At 36.9% G+C, this 7,692-nt stretch overlaps 1 long non-coding RNA gene across 1 annotated transcript; it reads right to left on the bottom strand.

Moving 5' to 3' along the window:
* Window positions 1–4,769: 4,769 nt before the first annotated feature.
* LOC128804163 (uncharacterized) lies at window positions 4,770–7,616 on the bottom strand. The gene is made up of 3 exons (XR_008435958.1): window positions 7,527–7,616; window positions 5,769–5,851; window positions 4,770–4,848 (listed from the first exon to the last, which is right to left on the bottom strand). It is a non-coding gene; the product is annotated as an uncharacterized LOC128804163 (long non-coding RNA).
* Window positions 7,617–7,692: the final 76 nt, after the last annotated feature.

Below are 7,692 nucleotides of genomic sequence, written 5' to 3'. Positions count from 1 at the left end.
AAGTGATTCCTGTAAATCAGTCTAGCCATTCTTCTTCCTCTTTCACAGATGTAATGCCAGTTTTCTGGCATGGGATATTTTATTTATCATACCCAAACGGCATGAAAAAGGAACAGTCATAACACCCTGTTACACCATGGTTGTTCAGTCTTGGACACACACTCTCTGCCTTCGTATTTCCTGTGGAAGACCTAACTTGTAGCTTCTAGAACAGAAGACCAGGTAACAAAAAGTTCTAAGAAGGTAAGACCAGATAAGAAAAAGACCAAATAAAATTCTGTTCAATGCTATGATTTGCAAACTTATTACTACCTTACGTTGTTATACAGAATATAAAAATCTGAAACACAGAGCACGCTTTATCATAAAACAGCTAAGCTTTCAGATAAGTGCATATATTTTTAAACCTCCCCCCTCAAATGAATAATATCCTTCTCATTAACTTACGTTTCAACATAACACTCAATTTACTAAGGTTGCTTATATATTAAGGCTATCAGATAAGGAGAATTCTGTGATCAATCTTAGTCCTAAAATATCTGAGTCCTATGATGAAATCATAATAGGAATAGGAATGACTAAAATGATCTGGTTACACTTCTTGGTGAAAATGTGTAGGAAAGCACTTCAACACATGAAGCTAAGTAGGTACTTGATATTTTCCTAACCTGGTAACTAAGTTCTGCAAGTGTCTCAAAGACCCTGATTTTCTGACAGTCATATTGAAAACAAACAAGCAAACAAACACCTGATTAGTATTGCTTATTTTGTGTCAATTTTTGAAAACAACTAAAAAATTTCCCTTGGAATATATATTAAACCGTAGTTTGAAAATGTCTTCCGACATCTTCCCACAAGGTGAAAGTTCAACTGAAGTAGTGCTACAATGAAGGTGCAGCTTGCATCATTTACTCATTAGTGGAATGCCTTGCCAAGATTAAAACAGAGAGTGGAATGTGGCCCCACAGGTCTCGTTGAAACCTAACCTCTTTAGCTTTTATTCTACTTTTGCAAAACCTTCACCTCTCTCTCCTCGCTCAAAGAAAATGTTTAGGAACTGCTCAGAATAAAAATACAAAGTCCTAAACTCCCAACATTGGTAAAAGAACAGACATATTTACCCCCCCCCCCAACTTTATATACTTAATACTGAAAAAAAAACTTGAAAAAAGATAATTATTTTTCTGAGAAGGAATAATTTATTATTTAACTAAAATATTATTTAACTAAAATTCCTTCAAGCTAGAAATTTTGATGAAATGGCTTTTGGATATGTAGGAATTTTAGGAAAAAATAAGTAAAACTGTATACCTCTGCATTATTTGTATAGTATCTCTCCTCTACAGTACCTTTTTTTTTGTGTAGAATAGTTTTATTTTACACCATTCAAATGTCTGGTATTACTTGTGCTTTGTCGGATTGCCAAAAACTAAAAGGAAGAAAAAAAATTTGGTCTTAGTTCCATACTGAAGCTGATACTCAGTTTTTGCTTTTCCTTATGTAACACCTAATATGCTTCTACAGAACACTTTTCCTCCAAGTATGATTTAAAATGTCAGAAGGCATGTCTTTATTTTAAGAACAAAGTCTGTCCTAAGAATAAGTAACACTTCTTTCAAGTACACAAAAAGAATGAAGAGTCAGCAGATCAGTAGGAGAATGTAAGTCTTCAGAAGGGACCTGGCAGAATCCATGTTTCTGAGACAATAATATTAAAACTGCTGAAATCACTCTGCATGATCACCTTCATTGCTGTGTTCAGGTTTGGTCTCTTCAGCAAAAGAACGACAATGGCATTTAGGAGGGTATCCAGCAATGGAGATGGTCAGGGGTCTGCAGCATATGACTGTCGTCCTGATTATCAAGAGTTTTCTAAAGCTTTCTGAGTTTACATTCTTGTAGAGAACTTTCGTACACAACTTTCTGTAAACAACTTATTGTTTTGCATTCTTTCATAGAGGCAGAGAAATTTGATGTACAGGTAGTTTGTCCAGTGTCGTTGGAGAGGTGGCACGTTCACCCTCCAATCCACTGGCACCTTTTGAGAACTATAAAAGATTGGAGTCAGAAAAAATAAATTAGTCTCTTCATCGTGACCAAAGCTGTGGTGCGTCGTTTTTCCTTGTGTCATGTGGTGACATATGACAGCCAAGTGAAGCTGAGGGAAGCTGGAGATGAAAAGGGGGATCTTTTTGCAGTCTTCACTTTCCCGATGGCACACTGCATAAGGAGAAAGGCTGGCAATCATGGTTTGCAACAAGGGAATTTCTGAGTAGGGAAAAGGATTTATTTATTATCTATTGTTTTGTGAGCATTCTTAGACACTGGAAGAAGAACACAAAGAATTGTAAAATCTTCAGCCTTGGAGAAATTTAAGCTTAACAGGCCAGGATCCTGAACAACCTGCTCAAGATGACCCTGCTTTAAGTGAGGGTTTGGGCTAGATAGCCTCCAGGGATCCCTTTCAACTCGAGCTACTCTGCAATTCTGTGAATATCTTTTGATATATCCTAGGGTACCTTTCTTAATAATATTGCATTGATGCAGCCCAAATCTTCAACAGTGCAAATCCAGTTGGATGAACTGCTGTGTGCCTGGCTAAACTCTTTTCAAATTACACTGGTTGATTTAATTAAAGAGTTTCTTCTGCCTGGAATCCATGTTTTGTTTGTGGTGGATCATCACAATGCTGCCTTACATAATGTTACCTTCAACTTTTTCATTAAGGTGTGAAGGAAAAGTGCCAGTAAGGTGTAAAAACAATCATGGAAAGATTGCCCCAACTCTTCTGTTAGGTTTGGAGTGGAAACAGGGGTTTCACCTACTTGTAAAATACTATCCTACCCTTAAACCTGTTTTAATGGGGGCCTGGTTAGTCTCTTCTCAGCCCTAGTCTGTATTTGAGTGTTAAGATTTAAAGATGAACCACACAATGCAAAGTCTGGCATTCACATTCATGCAGGGAATTGTGGATTCTGGCCTTCACTACTCTAAGTTTAGTCTCAATTACTCTAATAATATCCCATCACAGACAAGCAAGTAAACTGAAATTAATTGTACACAGTCTTAATCAAGAAAGACCTCAGACTGGCAAGTTTTGCAATTCAATTTACACAGATTTTAATTTTCATCTAATAGCAAAGGTGAATGCAATGTCATAGGGTATTCTGATAAAAAAAATGGGGTCAATGTAATAAAGAAGACTATTTTTTTGTGATTTTCTTTTTAAGACCAAAATCCCAAACTATTCTGTAAAGTCCAAAGAGCAGAAGATGCCTGTTATAGAGGACCTACTGGATCCTGCAGATTCAGAGTCAGAGGTATTAGATGCTATTCCATGAAACCACTGTGAGAACACAATTCTTTTAAGAGAAAGAAATATGTCAGAGGGTTGAAGAAAATTTTCTTTTATTTCAGGGACAGAGAGTTTTGATCAAAAAAAAAAAAGCCTTCAGCATGTGCTAAATAGGCTTAAATTTTGATGGTCCTTGGGCTTTATTATATCTGCCTTTCTGAGATTGAGCTCATGGCTTGAAGCTATAATCTCCAGTTGTCCCGGACATTATAGCACCAGCTCTTTAAATATTATATATCTTGTGTCAGTGATGGAAGGTTAAAGATTTGAGGGAACTCTGTTTGGACTGGGTACAAAACCAGAGTCCTTTGAGATTTTGCTAGTTATTAGTGAAAGTAACTCTCATGTTGGTTACACTTGGAAACACGAAATTTGCAACAAAACCCTACTTTTTTTTGTTGTTGTTGTTCTTTTTTTTCGGTTTTTTTTTTTTTTTTTTTTTTTTGTATGGGTACAGTTGCAAGCAGGGGGTCATATTTCAGGTGAGTGGGAAGTGAGGATGGTGTGTGAGATCAGAATTACAGATGCATAGACTTGTGTGACCTTGTACTGATTGCCCTCAAAATGCATCTGTTTTACCATTTCTGTTGGCTCTGGTGATTTTCAATGACAATCAAGGACCTAAACTCTGTTCTTGATATTTTCTCATAAATAAACCTCACTACATACTGAAATTCTCACCCCTCCTCATTCAGTTGCTTTTACTTAGTAGTTATGTTCTTTGACATTACAATGTGAAAACACATTTTCTTCACATTTCCTTCTTGGTAGAGACAGCAGAATGACCCCTGCACCCCAGGATATGGCAGTGCAGACATAAGGTATGTTTTTCCACTGAATATCTTACTGTGATGTTTATCAGATTAAATTTTTTTAGAGAATTTTAGGGAATATTAGAATATTTTAATTTTAAAATAGTGATTTCCTTCATCTGCAGATTTTTTTTTTAAGATACAGGATAGTAAGGAATCTTTTGGCTATCAGGGCCTTTGCAGTGAATCCATGGTGTCCCACAGATCTTTTTGCATCTTTCTGCATATTTGTCTTGAATGAGCAACCAGCACATACCCTACCTTTCATTAAAAGTTCCCCCAGGACTTTGTACAGTGTAACACATCCCTGTCTTGATTACAGTTGATGCACTCTGTGATTCCATTTGCCCTTTGTGCAGCTTTTAGGCCTTTCCAGCTCATGACCATCCCAGGAACAGCAAGTATTTCTTTGCCTTAGTTCCTAATAATTTCCAACTAACGAGCTATGAATCTTTGTTACTAGTTTCCCAATAAATAACATTGTGTTCTGTAGTGATAAATTTAATGTCAGTACCAAGGCTGCACAGTTCTCCAAAACAGTGTTCAGACGTTTTATACCAACTTCTAACTAAGAAAATAATGACAGAGCAGAGAAAAATTACCTTACATCTTGTTTTATTGTTCCAGTTGTTTTTCCTAATTTCACTCATTAGTTTGACATTTGTTCCTTCCTTTATTTTTCTAAAAGAAAAGTGATTATGTTGAAGATGAGGTATAAGGCGATGAAAAATTGGAAATTTAAAAACATGCAGTTATTGAAGTAAAAATAAATAATATTTATTATTTCATAATAAAACGAGCTTTTACTGAAGAAATGCTATCTGAAAAATTGTATTGGTATCTTCCCAGAAAAGGCTTAATCACAATAAGATCCCTCTATTATTCTAATATCTTTAGAAATTATAATTCTCATATATCCCATAGATAAAAGAATAGAAAAAGCCCTTGCAAAATGCTGTGGAGGAAAACATAATCTGATCATGAAGGACCTCTAGTGGCACATATACTTCCAATCAAAAAAACCCTCACATTATGCTTGCTCAGCATTTTAGAAAGAATCACTTCTGCAGTTTTAGCTTTTGACTTCAATTCATGTAATATTTTTTGTCTTTCCTTCAGTTGACACAGATGCAAAAAATATAATTTTGTTACAGTAATGTACACCAAAGTGTCTAGCTGAACAATGGCTTTGTTATCATTGTTATCTACTTTTATCACCTATTCAAACTTATGATTTTCTCAGCAGGAGGAACAGCCTGATAAGACACACTGAAATTAAACTGTTTAGCAAAAAGGACTTTAAAGCAGATGAGGATACCAGAGCTATGTCTGTCTCATATTTGTTATGGCTTTGCTAATTCTTTTATTTGTCCTCAGCTCCAATTTTTTTTTTTTTAAAGCAGTAAGTACTTGCTGGTACTTTTGAGTTATCTTTCACCCATTCTAGAAGATATCCAACTATAAAAAATATTTGGATTCTTAGATCCTTTCAGTCACACTTCAAAATAGTTTGATATTTCAGACAAAATTTTTGAATACAAATAATTAAATAATAAATTTATTGCTAAAAATTCTTAGCCAAAAAGGAGGTATATACCTACCAGTTAGTCTAGGGGCCCATTAAGCTTCCAAGTACATCCTGCCTGCAGATAAACTAGAGTCATTCCCAGAGATTTCACTAGTCCTGGAAAAGACACATTAAAGTATGTTACAGTGAAAGCAGTTACTTTTGTAGAGCCCCAGGAACAGAGTTTCTGTCTCTGAAAGAGGATGCACACCCTTAAAGGCACACACTGCCATGTTGCACTGGTGGGCAGCACAGGACAGGGACAATACCAGTTCTGGATGGAATGAAGGGTGTCTGCAGGGCCAGGCAGCCTGGCTGGCACACACTGCAGCCACGTGCATCTCTTCACTGGCATGAGGCAAACTCAGGGCACAACAAAGATCCAGAAACATACAGCCACAATCACACATGAGATGGACCCTGAATTGCAGTAGAGCAGCAGCCTGAAGCAGGAGTAGCTGAACACAAAGTCACGTTTAGACTCAGTTATCTCTGCATTCATGGCCATGTTGTCCACAAGCCATAAAAATGTCCTGCGATAGCGAAGTTTATTACACTTTGCAATGAACTTAGTCCCCAAAGTCTAACAGACGGCACTTTTAACAGCTGTTGCTGGGTTTTCTTGTTTGTTGCTATTGTTAAAATTTAAATTCAAACGAGATCAAACTCTTTATTTTGTTTCATATTTTTAGAATTCATAGATACCCCTCTGGCATTGCAATCTTTCGGCAGCTGAGCAGCTCTAGCGTAAAGCTCTGGCCTGGCAGTGTCTTTTTGTGTGCTGCAGCCTACCTGTAGCAAGGAATTTCAAGAGCTGAGCTTAAATGGAGACAAAGAGCACCAAAGACATGATTCCCTATCTCTGGAAAACTGGCAGCAGATTGCAGACATAGGATGAATTAAATGTGAAGATAAGAGTACCACAGCTGTGGAACTCAGATATGACTAAATATACAGGGTCCGATAAGTCTGTTTCTTTTAAACCCTTTGTTAGTTTAGGTTGTGAAGAATCAGGACCAGCATGACCAGATTCATAACTATCATAACACTGAGACTAATCTTGGCAGACTGATTTTTTTGCAGGAGTCAGAGCAGGATTTTTATTGGATTAGGAATTCAAGATTAAAATACCAGTAAACTTTTCTGTTATACAAGTGAAGAAAAAATACATAAAAACTCAGTATAATAAATAAATGGATATGTAGGTTATAATTTATTAATGCTATTAAAACATTTAATTATACAGCTTTTCTTTCATAATGACCTTTAACATTATACCACCACAGAGTCAAAGAGGGTATTTGGGGTCCTCTCCCATGTAGCCAATACCTTAGTGGTTATTTGAGCCTGGGCCCCTGGGGAAAGGGGAGACTAAAATTCACCTTCATTAATGACACATACATGGAAATGTAAAGATAACCTGAAAATGGCACAGTAATGCCTCTTTGACTCCTAAATCTAATCCTATGAGGATGAATTTGAGTAGCAGCATAGGGAAATAAATGCAATTTGAAAGAGAGAACTATGACAGAGAAAAACACGTCTGAAAAAAAAGTGTTATGGTGTTGGGAGGAGAAAGATTAGATCGTGGTGCTCTGCGGGGAAAAGCTAAGGGTAGAGACCAACAGTGTATTGTGGCAGAAAATCCTTTCTGCCTTCAGAATCCTTCAGGGAGGACAGTGATAAATATCTGCTCCAATGAGGGCCAAAGATTGCTCTTCCTGGAGACACCTCGGGGGGTTCAATTCCATCACATACAGAGCATCATCAGAAGTACTGTTAAAAAACCCACCAAAGTATGCAAAATGTCACCAGGTTCTCCAGGTGAGTTGCCATGAGATATAGGTGAAGACAAACAGGATGTAAAAAATCCAGAGGCATGGGAAAGAAGCAGCAAAGAAGTGGGAATTGAAACGTTAGAACACTCGAGGCTACGGAGAAAGCTGCGAAAGTTGAAC

The sequence above is a fragment of the Vidua macroura genome, chromosome 2 (assembly GCF_024509145.1).
Source record: "Vidua macroura isolate BioBank_ID:100142 chromosome 2, ASM2450914v1, whole genome shotgun sequence".
Lineage (NCBI taxonomy): Eukaryota > Metazoa > Chordata > Aves > Passeriformes > Viduidae > Vidua > Vidua macroura.
Note: the sequence above shows the minus strand (reverse complement) of the source record. Positions and strands in the feature narration are given on the sequence as shown.